The sequence below is a fragment of the Pseudocercospora fijiensis genome (genome assembly GCF_000340215.1).
Source record: "Pseudocercospora fijiensis CIRAD86 unplaced genomic scaffold MYCFIscaffold_8, whole genome shotgun sequence".
In the NCBI taxonomy this organism is placed as follows: domain Eukaryota; kingdom Fungi; phylum Ascomycota; class Dothideomycetes; order Mycosphaerellales; family Mycosphaerellaceae; genus Pseudocercospora; species Pseudocercospora fijiensis.
The window spans coordinates 834,109-849,267 of NW_006921539.1; positions in this window are offsets into that span (position 1 = coordinate 834,109).

Here is a 15,159-nt window from a genome sequence, read left to right on the forward strand (position 1 = left end):
GAAGTGTAATTATTATAGATAACTGCGCAACCTATAGTCGCGATATTATCGTCGACCTATACTACGAGTAGGCAGGTATAAAGGTAGTGTTTCTACCGCCGTATTCGCCTAATTATATACTAATTAAGAAGACCTTTAGGCTATTAAAATACTAGATAAGGCGCTACTATTAGTTAATACTAACTTATAGCGAGGACGACTAGATCTCGAAATTTAAGGCGTTTCTACGCCTCGGTTATCGTTAATTTAGCAATAGGGTTGACTATATAGCTATCTTTAAGAGCTGTTATATACTAGAAAATCTATACTAGCGATTATAAGCTATATATACTACTTATATATATTATTATTATATAGAATAGAAGCTTAGGGTCGGCGCTATATAGTAATATAAAAATTCCGTCGGTACGACTATTATATAGTAAACACCTGCTCGCCGTCGTTACCTCCGGAATGCAGACTCTGCCGCTAAGCTATGTCTTTAAGCTAGCTCGGAAGCTCGGTAAGCTCCGAGCTTAGTTTAGCGTTCCTTCGGATTTGATAATGCTAATTATTATATACGCCTATACTAACGCTATTATAGTAATTTCTTTCCTATCGTAGAAACTAGCTCGTTTAGTACTTTTTAAAAAAAGAATAACGTTAATCGGATATATAGTTATTATATTATAAATCTAGGTATAGAATTTGCTCGAATTCGTAAAGTCGCTCGAGCTTCGAGCTGTAGCTAGAGGTCCGATATATAGTCTACAAGCCGGCTTTTAGCACTAAATCGAATTACTAAGCAACTACTATACTAATTAGCACGATCTTTTTTTTATAATATACCGACAATATCGACTAGAAAGATAGCGCCCTTATTTATATAGAGAGAACGGTGTTATATAGTGTTCTTAGTATATAAAGTTGGCTTAGTTTTGCCGCAGGTATAGCCGAGAGTTTTGCCGACCCCGCGAAGCGAGTCCGAGCGACTTCCGGTATTAGTCTATAATATTACTAATATCGATAGTATAGTCGGAATGCACTACTTTTAAAGGATACTAATTAATTTATATGTCCTATATAGATCTATACTATTTAATTATGCTTCTTATATATAGCCGGAATTTTTCTAACGGTTGTAGTTAAATGTAGACTAAGCCAAAGTGTTAAAGCTAACTTAGCTATATTACAACTCGTTATTAGTTACCTCCTTATTAGTTGTAGCATCTACTAGCGGCTAGTTATTCTCTTAATTACTGTCTTCTAGTAAAGGACGGAAACTAATACTACTACTACTACTTGTAGCAATAGTATAGGCTACCGAGGGTAACATAACCTATAGCAATATAGGCAGCTATGTTTAGCAAGATAGGATAACGAGACTATCGCTTGGGCTAATAACTAGAGCCCTGCAATATAGGCATTATAGAAGTGTAATATAAACAATGTGCTGTACGAGGTTGATGCTCTATCTACAATATAGAAGGAGGCCTCTTATATAGGCTCAAAACTGGCCTATAGGTATAGGGCCGGTTACTAGCTAATATCCCTCCCTTTCTTCGTATCTGACTAGATACGCTTTACATCGCGCGCTTAAAACAAATATATATGCATCCTTAGCGTTCTTAGTTAAGGCTATTCTTAGAACTCCGCAATAATACCCCCGGGGTAGCATTAATCCTAGATACTATAATTATACAAAAACAACTTCCTAAGCAACACTATACAGACTTACTATTGCTTTAACGCGCCGTAATCCTTACTAGCAATAACCTTATCTGCTAGTCGGCTCTCGAAATCTCCTCCGCACGCGTTGAAGCTATTAGTACCGAAGTACTATCCCTCGTAGAAAGCTTAATTAACGAGGAGGTTAATAGCCTTTTCCGTCGTAGCTTTCTCCTAATCGTATAGATATTCCTTTAGTCCCTCGTTATTAAGCTAGAGGATCTGTTTAACTTCGTTCTAAACAACGTAACTTAACTAAGGAATCCTACTAACTAGAGCGTCGGAGATGTAGCCGAGGCCTTCGACTAAGATAGCCGTAGGGAAAGCGAATAGTACGAAGGAGTTAGAGGCTAGGAGGGCGGTTAGATTGCGGTACGCTTTAGCAACCTAAGAGACTGTTAAGTTCTCGTAGCCCTTAACCTTAGTGCCGTTAATAACGCGAGAGTAGCCTAGGTTAATTAATATACGGTTACTCTTAGTCTTTAGATTACTATATAGTAGATATAGTATCTAAATAGAGACCTCGCACTCCTTTAGAGGGTTAAGGATCTACTCCGCTTTGCGCCCCTTACTATTAGGCTAACTATCGAATATGTAGTCGAGGTCGTCGTCGGTAAGGTACTTATTAGTAAGCTTACCGATCTTAGTTAGTAGGACTAGGCTACGAGCCTTAAGCTTCTTAACCTAGTTCGCAAAGACCTCGGGCTAATATATACCTTCGACAATAGTAGAGTAGCTAGTCTTATCCTTAGATATAAGGCAGACCTTAATACGTAGGTAACTAGCACCCTCGCTAGCTGCGAGCTTAACTATATCTTATCCGAGACGAGCAGACTCCTTAGAAGGACAGTTTTCGTAAGTACCGCTAACCTTAAAGAACTTAGTAGGCTTAGGGACGGAGATAAGCTTGTATACGTAATTAGGTCGAAGGGCGATAGCTAAGAGCTATAGGGTAGGGTGCTAGCGGACGATTTAGTTGCTTATACTATAAGTTTAAAGGGCATTGCGGCCTTCCTGCTTAGACTTAGGTATCGCACGTATATACTAAAGGTACATTTCAAACTCCTCCTATATTAGGTCGATAAGGAAAGGAAGATATACTCTACGAGGCTCTTATAACTAGCTAAAGACTTAAGGGAAGATAGTATTACTAGTCTAGCGAAAGCGGTCGAAGGAAGTGCCTTAGCTAAGGATACCGGTAACGAACTTGCTCTAGCGATCCGTTAGCGTAAGGGCGCGAGTAATAGCACTAGTAGGGTTAAACGCGTAGAGTCCTAGAGATATCGGGGCGGCAATAGGGCGTCTAGGAAACTAGTTAGTATAGGCCTAATTAGCTTTAAGGGCAGCGAAGGCGTCTTAATTAGGAACCTTACGACTAATCTTTAATAGGCGGCCGACGAGGACACTCGCCTTAGTACTAGTATAGAGACTATAGACCTTAGCGGCCTTCTTAATATAGTTAGCATATATAGAGAACGGCTCTTCTCCTAGCTTACTAAGGTCGTCGAGCTATTAATAGATAGAGAGGGCAGTAGAAGCTTCGCCTATTACGGCTTTAGGAACTATATCGATCTTAGTAATAAGGTACGCAATAGAGTCGCCCTTGTAAGAACTATAGATATTCTTAGTTAATAGGATCGGCGAGAGCCCTCTATCTCTACGCTCGCTAAAGGAGCCTTCGGAGGAGACATCTTCTAGTAGTATATCTAGTATATTAATATCCGAGTTACTATAGTTAGTACTATAGTTAGTACTAGAAGGGGCGCTATACTTCTTAGTAGCCTTGCGGAGGGCCTAGCGAGCATACAATACCTTCTTACGCGCTACTTCGGCCTTAGCGCGCTCGTCCTTAACTTCCTAAGGAACCTTATAGTTGCGGGTCGAGCGACGGTCTTAAGCCTATATCTCCGTAGCGAGCGCGAGACTAGTAGCCGTATCGGCCTCTATTTCTAGGCGAAGAGCCTTGCGTTTAAGGACATTAACGATAGGAGCCTCTTAACCTTCGACAATAAAACCTACACTATTAATACGATAGCCCTTCTCTTTTAGTAGATCCTTAGTTGTCTATACGTTAAGATCGACCTAGACAATCGCATCGTAGTACTTCTTCTAGTAGGATATCGTAAAGTCGTTAAGCGTAAAGGACAAGTTAAGTAACTACTTACCTACCTTCTTACTAGCGGTAGATATACGATAGATTATAGTGCGGGAAAGGTGCTCGGCGCCTTAACGACGGACCTTGTACTTATTAACGAACGAAGAGACCTACTTAGCACGCTCTTATCTACCGTAGGCGAAATTAACAAGGCTCTTAGGAAGACTGCTTAGTTCTCCCTAATATTCGAAGGCCTAGTCGAGGGTCTTAAAGCGCAAGCGAATCTAGGTACCGGCCGTCTCGAGGCTATAGACGATAGGAAAGGCTTATTCGATATCTATATCGTTAAGAACCTCGCGCTTAAAGACACGCTTACCGATAGACTAACGCAAGTTGTTTATACCGTACGTAACTAAGATAGCAGCCTTCTTAATATTCCTATTAATAACGCGTAGTAGGGTACGAGCGTTCTAGATCTTCTCTTAAGGGTCTTTAAGGGCGGTAACGATCTAGAAGTAGTACTCGAGGCTAGTTGCAGTAGCTAAGGCGCTATCGGATAGGGCTTCGATCGGGACTAGTACGCCTAGGTTTAGGGCTAGTAGGTTGCTACTACTACTAGCGCCTAGCGGATTTAGGGCGCCGGAAGACATCTTAGTCGACCGGAGCGGAAAGGAGTTAGTAACGAGTTTTACAAAAACGTTCGTAGCTTATTAATAATAATTGAAGGGTTTAGATAGAAGGAGGAGGAGGGGGTAGGCGGTAGTAAGTTAGTTAGTGTTCGAGTAGAAGAAAGAGCTTAGAAAGCTCGCCTTAAATAGGGTACGAAGGTAGCGTAGTCCGTATATTCCGGTAAAGCAAACGGATAACGATTATATATAGACCCTAAAAAGTAAAGCTATATACGAGACTCCTTTGTTAGTAGGGCGGCTAAAGTTTGACAATCGATCTAGCTAATTGCTAGTAGCGACTACGCGCCTTTATTAACCTCTAGCTTTCGTAGATTCCCGCACACTCGAAATGTAACTAGTTAGTTCGAGTACCTAGTAGTAATCTATAGTAGTAAGGCTAGCGGGACTAATAATACCCCCGGGGTAGTATTAGCTTTTCTCTAGAGATGCTCGGTAACTAGGAGCAAATCGCCTAGGCCTAGCGCAGCTTGTATTAGCCTATAGCACTATCGTTGTAGATGTAGTATTACCTTTTATAGTAGCAGGTATATAAACGTAGCCCGTACGTTCTTCTTTCTTCTAGATACTAAGCTTAGTAGCCTAAGGTCCCTATTCTTAGAGGCTATAGGCCTAGGTTACTATATCTATCTAAGAGCTAGGAAGGGAGAGGGATCCTCCCTTTCTTAGTGTCCTATATAGCTAGTACTAATTAGGGCAGGAATATCCTCTAGCAGAGTATCTTATTATCGTTGTTACTTAAGGAAGGTTGCTAGAGTCTAGGAATCTAGAGGGAAGTAGTTCTAGAAGGGTAGAGGGGTTAGGTTCGGCTATCTTCCTAATACTACCCCCGGGGTATTATTAGGAAAACACGCCTCGTACAGTTCTATCTAAGGAAACAAGAGCGAAGGAATAAAGTTATAGCAACATTAATCGAAGGTAAAGGCAAAAGCAAAAGACAATAATAGGATAAACCAAAAGCAATAAACGAGAGCGTAAACATTAGTAGGAACAGACAATAGGTAAGGACTAAAGGTATAGGGCGGTACTATATTAACAGCGCGAAGAACGATCGATAAGAGTAAGGAAGTAACGTAGTAGAGGCAGGCAGAGGTAAGGAAGAGCAAGCAATTATTTAGTCTCGGGGTCGTCTAGCTATAATTCTAGGCGGTCTTTATCGCTAGACTAGTTAGGTTCCTCGGAGTTAGAGTTAGATAGCTAGAAGTCTAGTTTACTATTAGAATCGGAATTAATATCGGAAACGCTCTATATATAGTTAATTCTTATATAACCCTCCCTTTGTTCTTAAGTTATTCCTAATAGCTTACTAAGGCGAATCTAGGGATAGGTATAGTTCTTAGGCAGAATAGGATCTATAATAGCGGTAGGATCCTCCTCCCGATAGGTATCTAAGGACGGTAGAGGGTCTATAGAGGCACTAACTTCCTCCTCGGTCGGCGGAGGGCGGGTAGGTTCGCGTAACTTAACGATCTTCTTTAGATTAGCCCGAGGGTGAGAGTACTTTAAAGTAGCACTATCTAGCTCCTAAAGGAGGTATACGGAACCCGAGTAAAGGACCTCCTTTACTCTATAAGGACCCTTCCACTTAAAGGCTAGCTTATAGAAGTAACTATACTCTAGTTCGGACCGGTATAGAAGGACTATATCGCCAACCTTTAGAGGTTCCTAATTAATAGCATTATAGTTATTAAAATACTGCTTAGCTTCCTCCTAAAGGCGACGTTGTCGAGTAAGACCCTTCTAAGAAGTCGTAGTTATACCCTTAAGAGCCTTAGCCCGTAGGGCAAGAAGATCTGCCCTAGTACGAACAGACCCCTAATCGTAAACGCTGTGCGTATAGTAGGACAATTTAATAGGAAGAACGGCGTCCCTCCTAATTATAAGTTCCGCCGGTATAAGTCTAGTCGTATCGACGATAGTAGTTCGGTCCGCCTAGAGAAGGGCTAGGACGCGGGTAGAAATGGGAACTAATCTGTCGCCACTATTAGTTATCTTAGATAGGGCATTAATTAACGACCGATAGCTGCGCTTAATAATAGCATTCGATTAGGGATAGTACGGGGAGATGCGAACGTTTTTCGCCCCGTACGAAATAAGTAGCGCTTAAACCTCCTTAGCTATATTGTTCGTAGCGTTATCTAAGATAACCTCGTAAGGTGTTCCCTAGCGGCAAAACAGATCCTTAAACAGGAAGGTAGCTATATTACGAGCATTAATAGCACCGCAACCTTTATAGAAATAATAGGCCTCCGGCTATTGAGAAAGACCCTCTCGAATAATATATAGGCTATTATTGCGGCTAAGATAGACCCTATCGCTATACTACCGCTCCCTAACTAACTAGGTAGCAGGGATACGTAGCTCTCCTAGACGCCGGTAGCTATTCCTAAAGTTGTACTTAGGACAGCTCTTATAGTAGCGGGAGATATCGGCCTATACGCCGTCCTACTAGTACCGACGACAAAGGATATCGAAGGTGCCCTCTGCCGCCCGGTAGCCGAGCTTATCGTAAACGGAACGAAGGATTTCTTATCGGGCTACTAGATCGTTAATAATACGCTAGAGCGGTACATTAACTATAGCCTATCGCTAAAGGATACGATCCTTAATAAGGAATCTCCGAGAATAGCGAATAATACGACGGTATTAACTCTTTAATAGACTAGGAGCTCTCTTCGTATAGGTAAGGAAGTAGGCGATGTTATAGGAGTCGTCGGAGTAGACCCTATTAAGGATATTATCTCTGCCTAGTTCGCCCGCCTTAGTATCGTCCTAGCCCTTATCGTTAGTAGTAGGGTCTTCGTTAGGCTAGTTACTAGGTTAGTCGTCGGCAGTAGGCCTAGTAATTACCGGTATAGCATTAATATAGAAGGTAGTAAAGAAGGTGCGGTTAATAACCGCGTCGACATCCTCTTCTTCTATTATCTCGGCGATGTCCTCTTCTATAGCAGGCCTTCTAGAAAGGCTATCCGGTCTAGTATGCTTCTTGCTAGGAATATAGAAGACGTCGAAATTAAACAAATAGATCTAGGTAACCTACCGAGCTATCGCAGAGTTAGGCAGGTCGGAGGCTATACGGTTAAGTTAATAGACTAGCGTTTAAGCGTCGACTTCTAGGCAAAAGAACACTCTAAAGAGCTAAGGTCGGAACTTCTTAAGAGCCTTATAGATACTAAGGCACTCTCGCTTGCTAGTATCGTATCGGGCCTCGATAGGTTTCTATAGACCGGACTCGTACCGGATAGGGTAACGTAAGGAGGGCTCCTTACGATTACACTATATTAGTATCTCGCCGTAGCCTTCCCCGCTCGAGTCGATAGCAATAATTAGCAGACCTGCGCCTTCCGAGTAGTTAATAGAGGTAAGCGTAGGCGCGCTAACAAGTGCCTTAGTAACCTCGTCCTTAGCGGCTTAGTAAACAGAGGTCTATTTAAACTCTGCATCCTTCTTAAGTAAGGCGTATAAAGGCTTATATACTAACGCAAAGTTTTCGACCTAGATACGGAAGTAGGAGACTACTCTAAGCTAGATCCGGACATCTTTCTAGCAGGTAGGGTCGGGCTAGGACACAATCTTTAGGACCCGTATATTATTAGGATAGCGGCCGTTCTTATTAGTTACAAACCCGATAATGTTTATTCGTTTGCATAGGAGCTAAAGCTTCTCCCTATACACCGTTAGGTTAGCTCGCTCTAGGTCGTAGAGGATACTATCGAGGTTCTAAATATGTTCGAGAAAGAACCTGCGGATGCTAGGCTCTACTTCTTTATTATCGTACCTAGTTTTAGGGCCCTTAATGCTAATGTCGTTAAGGAAAGGCATCGCTATATAGGAGATATAGGCCGCGAGGACTTAGTTTATAATACGAACGAACTAGGCTACGGAGTTAGTTGCCCCTTATAGAAGGGTAGTTTGTCTATACAGCCTAAGAGGTATCTCGAAACTAGTAAGGTCGCGGCTATTAGGATAGAGAGGGATCTAGTCGTAGCCCGAGAAAACATTAACTAGTAAGGCTACAATATAGTTAGCAAAAGCTTCCGAGAACCTATTAGTCTCCGGAGGGAGGTTAGTATCTCTAATCGTAACTGCGTTAAACTTTTGTATAGCGTTAATTAGACGGTACTTCTTTAGTTCCCTAGGAGCTGTCTTCTTCTAAACTAGGAAGTATAGGTTGCGATACGAGGCATAGGAAGGCTCTAAGGTGCTAGCCTTTATACGCTGCCGTATTATGTCCTTAACTATACCTCTTAGGCTTAGGTTTAGCTTAAACCCTAGGTAAGCCTAAGGCTTATACTCGATCGTTCGGATCCTCTATAGAGGGGCAACCTCCGGGTTGATCCTGCCTAGATACGTAAAGTTATATACTAATAAAGGACGGAAACCAACACTACCACTACCACTCGTAGCAATAGTACAGGCTACCGAGGGTAACATGACCTATAGCAATATAGGCAGCTATGTTTAGCAAGATAGGATGACGAGACTGTCGCTTAGGCTAATGACTAGAGCCCTGCAATATAGGCATTGTAGAAGTGTAATATAAACAATGTGCTATACGAGGTTGATGCTCTATCTACAATGCAGAAGGAGGCCTCTTATGTAGGCTCAAAACTCAGCCTAGGTGTGTAGGGCCGGTTACTAGCTAATACTAATACGGCTTCGCGGTTGTATAGAAGCTCGTATAGCAAATCCAGTTCGAGATCCGAAAGCTCGATACTAGGTTTAATGTTCGCTAGTCTCTCCGGCGTTAGCCTCGATCCCCTAGGAATAGCGGAGAACTTTTTAGTAATATACCTCTAGTCGTATAGACTATCCCTAGGTATTAATATCGCTTCGCGGTTAAGGCACTTTTGTCGCTAGTTAGGATTTCCGCTAGGATTAGACCTATCGGTTATGTATACGCTGCCTTTTACGGGCTTGATCTTGTTAGCTACCCTCTTATATAGGGTATATATACTAACCGCTCGTAATACCCGAGCTCTCTCTCTTTAACGTTAGGCCCGGAGATTAGCGTAATAGAACAGCGCGTAAACTTTATTAGAAGTCTCCTTAAGTCGGTAGGTATATAGCTAGTAATCCTAATTTATAATTCCGGCGAAAACGTTAGATTCCTAATAACACCCCCGGGGTAGCATTAGCTCGGCGTTCTAATTAGTTAGTTCGGATTCGGGTAGATCCGCTTCCGGCGGCGATACCTACGATAGCATTATTACCGAGATTCGTATACTAGGTAGTCGTTGTACTATTATGCTCGCTGTCGCTTCGAGTATTCGTCTCCTTAGTATAGAGCCTAGAAACTAGCCTTGTCGTACGGAGCGGCGTACCTCTAGATATAACCTATTTAAGCTATATTAACTTATAGCGCAGATTGCCGGTCTTATAACCGCGCTATAGCGTTTCCCGAAGAGCGCTTAGAAGTAGCAAGGATATCCTCGTAGGACTTGTAGCTAGTGTTTCCGATATAACTAGTAAATACGACTCGGTTGCCCTTCTAGTTAGCGATAGTTCCTTCCTAGGAGCTATCGTCGCAGTTGCGCTAGACACCCTAGGTTATACGAGACTATAGTCGACCTAGAATGATTAGCGTGTTCGGGTTAGCGGCAATCTAGAAGGTAAAGGAAAAGTATATACCGAAAGCGTCTACTATAACATTATAGCAGGTACCTACTAGCGCAACCTCCCTATTTACTCCCTATATACTAAGGGAAATATCTCTGTTTATTAGCAGTCGGAGCTATTTAGCCTAGCGCTTACTTATAATAAGTAACTCTAAACTATTATTAAGCATTGCTAGCAACTGCTAACTACAGCTTCCGATAGTAACTTAGATATAGATAGCGGGAACGACGGTAAAGGAACGGGTAACTGCGGAAAGGTCTATATTATTAGGGATAGAGTAAAGTTCCTTAGGTCGAGGAGGTCCTACTCGACCGATTTGTTAGCTAGTAAATCGGATAGCCTTAATAGAAACTAAAACCGAAGCAGGGTCGGCATTATTATTATTCCCTCGGCCTATCTCCTTAATCCCCTCTTCGTTAGCATTATCGATAGTCTCCTAGCTCTCGTAGGTTACTAATTCGCCTTCTACTAACTCCTAGGCCCCTAAAAATTTAGGAAGGAACTATAGGGAAGAGACGTCGATATAGTCCTCTCGCCCCTGTTTGCGTCGGAGGGCTGCAAGGTCTTTTATAAAGGTAGCATCGTTAGGAATCCGGCTCTAGAATAGGTTAGTAGGCAAACCGTATGCTAGAAGCTCTCCTATAGATACGTTAGACTTAAGGTCTAGGAACTATAAAGCCTAGAAGAGAGTATTTGCCTTTGTATCGTAAGAGTTAGTAGGCCCGGCACTATACTTCTTTATGTACCTATTAAAGCGAAAGCTCTTTAGGTCGGCTGACTTTCGTTTGTAGGCCGGCGGGTTAGCTAGACCTAGGGTGCTACTAATGTCGGTAGTAACATCCTCTATATCGACCTCTAGAGTCTCTAGGACGACTAGGCTTTCTATAGGTAGGGTACTAGGTGCGGTGCTAGGTGTAGTGCTAGATCGGGCAGTACGGTCTATAGCTGTCTAGAGAGTCTTAGTTTTTACGGTTAACTCGCGCTATTGTTTAGCCTTGTCGGCCGCCTTGTTCTTTAGTACCCTAGTAGGGGCTGCCGTACTAGGGCGAGTAGGGTTCTAAGGGTTCTTGCCCTTGCTTTAGGACTAGGTCTAAGACCGTATAGCAGCGTAGACATCTATACTGTTCTTAGTAACCGCGTAAACATTAGTAACTGCGTCCGGATCCTAAGATACAAAGTTGACTTTAATAGGCTTAGTAGTACTATTACTGCTCCGCTCCTTAACCTGTTTTGCCCTAACCTTCTAAGTTTCTCGTTTAGTAATAGCGGCGAGGGTACTATTCCTAGTATCCTTAAACTCGATCTTGCTACTATACTTCTTCTCTAGAAGACTCCTAAGTTAAGGCAGCTTCGGAGCTCTACGATCCTACTCGAAGTTAATCTTGTCGCCGGTATCGGTATAGTAGAACCGACTATTTACTTATATAACGAGCTTCCTCTTAAGAAGCTCTTTCTAGATAGGGCAGTCTAATTAAACATATTTGAAACCGCCGTATATCTAGTACTTACTATCTAAGTTAGAACAGATCTTTCGCATAGCGTAGACGTTAACTAAAGGGGCCTTAGGGTAGTTAGGATCGGAAATCTAGTAGACCGGTAGTACATCCTTTAGTATACTAGCATTAATAACCTCCCTAACTCGCTATAGTACTTTCGTATTAAGATTGAGCTAGGCTAGGGATTTAGCTAAGTCCGCAACGTCCTAAGAATGCTTAGTAACGGTAGGAGTTACGGTACTAGGACTACTTTGCGATTTAGGAAGAAACTTAGGCCCTCTAGTTCCCGAGGCATCGTTCCTTACCTAGGCTAGGTTATTCCGGTCCTCGCCGTAAATGAACTTCTTTATATTAGCGGAGCTATTAATGTCGTCCTTAACAGCCTCTAGGACCTCTTTGTACTTCCTAAAGGTCTTAGGATTAGCTTCGCTAAGCTTATAGCGACGGAAGATACGCTTAGCCGTAGACTACGGCAACCCTTTAAGGAGTAGCCTCGTTCTCTAAGAATTCTCGAGGTCCTACTAGTCGATGCCGTCCGCTAACTTAACAAACTCGCGGACGTACTCCTTTAGGTCGTTATCTTCGGTGCGCCTCTCTATATAGAGGTTCTTAAGCTACGTACGACTGCCTTTAATACGACGGCTATCGCGATCCCGATACTCCCTTATAAAGGCCTACTTAAAGACCTCCTAGTCGGCATTAGACTTGTCGTCCTTTTCTAGGTAGCTAACTAGGGTTCTAAGGGTTCGGTAAAGCTTAGTAATAGTAGTCCTCGTAAGGGACCGGACCTTGTACTAGTCCGACTCCTCTTCGAGTCCGTATTCGGCTAAGTTATCCTTAAAGCGTTCTACGTACGCCGTAGCGTTCTACCCTTCGAATAAAGGGTTCCTACTACTTCCTAGCTCTAGTAGGCGACGCCTGTTCTAACAGAGAAGGTTAGTTTGCCCTTAAATTATCTTTATAACGACATTATAGAGGGCCTCGGGCGTAGAAGGCTCGATAGCCCCTAGTTCGACGGCGCTTATAATAACTAGTCGTCGCCTGATTTCTTCGTTAATAGGGTCCGGTAGGTTATCAGATTCCGAAGATTCCGCTAATTCGTAATACTCGTTTTCGCTAGAGCTAGAGCTTATTCGATTATCGTAAAGTAGTCAAAATGAAATGCTATAGGAAAGTGTTTTTAGCGCATATTGCAGGTTTGGTTTGTTTCGATATTGCTATACAAGAGAATAGTATGCTAGGCTGTTTTCTTCTAATATTACCCCCGGGATAGCATTGGAATTTAGCCTCCTAGGGGTCGCCTATATACCCCTAGGAGCTAAGTTTAGTATCAGACGAAAGCCGCTCGGAGGGAGAGACTGCAATCTCTATTTATACCTGGATCCTAGAAACTAGCTCGTATCTCCTTTAGCTAGGCGGGGGGGGCGGGGACCTTCTTTTTTCTAGTAGAAGGCTAAGCACTGTCCGAACGAGGCAGCGAATCCCAAAACAATCTACCCGGTTAATAGGGGAACTGTCTAGGCATCCGACCTATAATCTAGAAATTGCTATCGTATAGATAGTCTTAGCAAACTAAGTAAGGCCGATAGGTAATTAGTCTATCTCCTCCTTAGGCGGGCGGTAGCTTATCTCGAGTAAGCGGTACTAAATAGGTCTTCGACCCGGAGCCGAGTCCTTAGAAGCTAGCTATAGTTATAGACTAGGCCCTAAGCTGTAACAGTCCTAAGGGTTTGTAGCTTTTCGGGGTTAAAGCGATGCCCTCGTTAAGAGGTTTCTCTGCTTGTCGTAACGGCCCCTTAAGATACTTCGGTATCGTCCGTATCGTAGGCTCTTATCGTGCCCTCGCTTCGGTTATAGCTATTCGTACCTAGAGACTACCTTTAATATACCCGAACCTGTTAGATATAAAGAGATAGCCCTACCTTCGGCTCTAATAAAGGACGGAAACTAATACCACTACTACTACTTATAGCAATAGTATAAGCTACCGAGGGTAATATAACCTATAGCAATATAGGCAGCTATGTTTAGCAAGATAGGATAACGAGACTGTCGCTTAGGCTAATAACTAGAGCCCTACAATATAGGCATTGTAGAAGTGTAATATAAACAATGTACTGTACGAGGTTAATGCTCTATCTACAATATAGAAGGAGGCCTCTTATATAGGCTTAAAACTGGCCTATAGGTGTAGGGCCGGTTACTAGCCAATACTAGCACTATTCCACCCTCTATAGCGCTTATAAACACCTTTAACTTATCCCTTATCTTTATACGAAGACTATATAGTAGCACGTCGACGGCGAGGAGCTTATCTAGCTCCTTCTTAACTATTTAGAGTGTCTAATAGCCTGTTATAATAGCCGGCTTTACCTTATTGAATGCCTCTCGCAGCTCTAGATACCGCTTCGCGAGCTAGTCGTAGTACGCTCGTATATACTTTAACCTATTCAGAATAGTAGCCTTGCTTTTAACGATCGGCGAAGAGCGGGGATTTTAGTATACAGGCAGATTGAATTAAGCTTATTGTAGCATTATCTAAGGCATAGTATAGCCTAGCGGTATAGTATATAGATTAAATAGCGGTATAGGACTATAATATAGCATTGTCGGAGGTGCCGTAGGCGCCGGAGTAGCTATTTCTTCGCTTATAGAAGCAGTCTTAGGCTTCTTTTTGCCTCTATTAATATCCGTATATATTATTTGGACCTTCTAAATAAGCTAACCTAGCATGTCGTCTATCGTTATAGTGCTAGCATTAATAGCGTTGCGCTATTCTTCTAGATATAAGCCTAGAAGCTAGTAATAAGTGCTATCGTACTATATATAACAACCGACGTTGCTGCCCTTCTTTATATTAGTATACTGCCTGTCTTTATACTTAAATCGACGAAGCAAGGTCTTATAGACTTCTAAGCCTTCCTAGTAGGTTATCTTAGTGCGCTCGTTAGTATTACGTATAGATTTAATGCCCTTCTCTTTCTATATAGTAGGTAGCTTGTCTTAGTCGGATTTAACAAGGTCTACGTTATCTTTATTAGATAATATCTCTTGCTTATTGCCCTAGTATTTATTAACAAATATAGTAACCTATCGCTTAGCTTCTATACTATAAGCAATAATCTCGTCTACTTTAGTTTGCTAGTTAGTAAGTACGTTAAATATAGCGCTATCTATCTTCTTAGAAGCGCCGTACTTAGTAGACTCGATAATAGTGTCTCTCTTAATAAGATAGCAATAAAACCCCTGCTTCTTCGCGTAGGTTTCCGCCCTCTGTTTCGTATCCTAAAGTAGACTAGATATAATGTCGAGGTTGCCTTTATAGATAGTCGTCTTATTACTTAGCTTATAAGTCTTAGTTTGCGGCTTCTAACGGTTACTAATAATTAATACAAACAGTGTCTTAAAGACGACTTTGTACTAAATAATAGTTGCTTGCTAACTATCTGCTAGCTTGCTAGTAGGTATAGATTTGCGGCCGCGTTTCTTAATAACTATAGCACTATTTTTATCCTAGTTACTTAGAGGTCTATTAGATATATTAATAGTATTATTC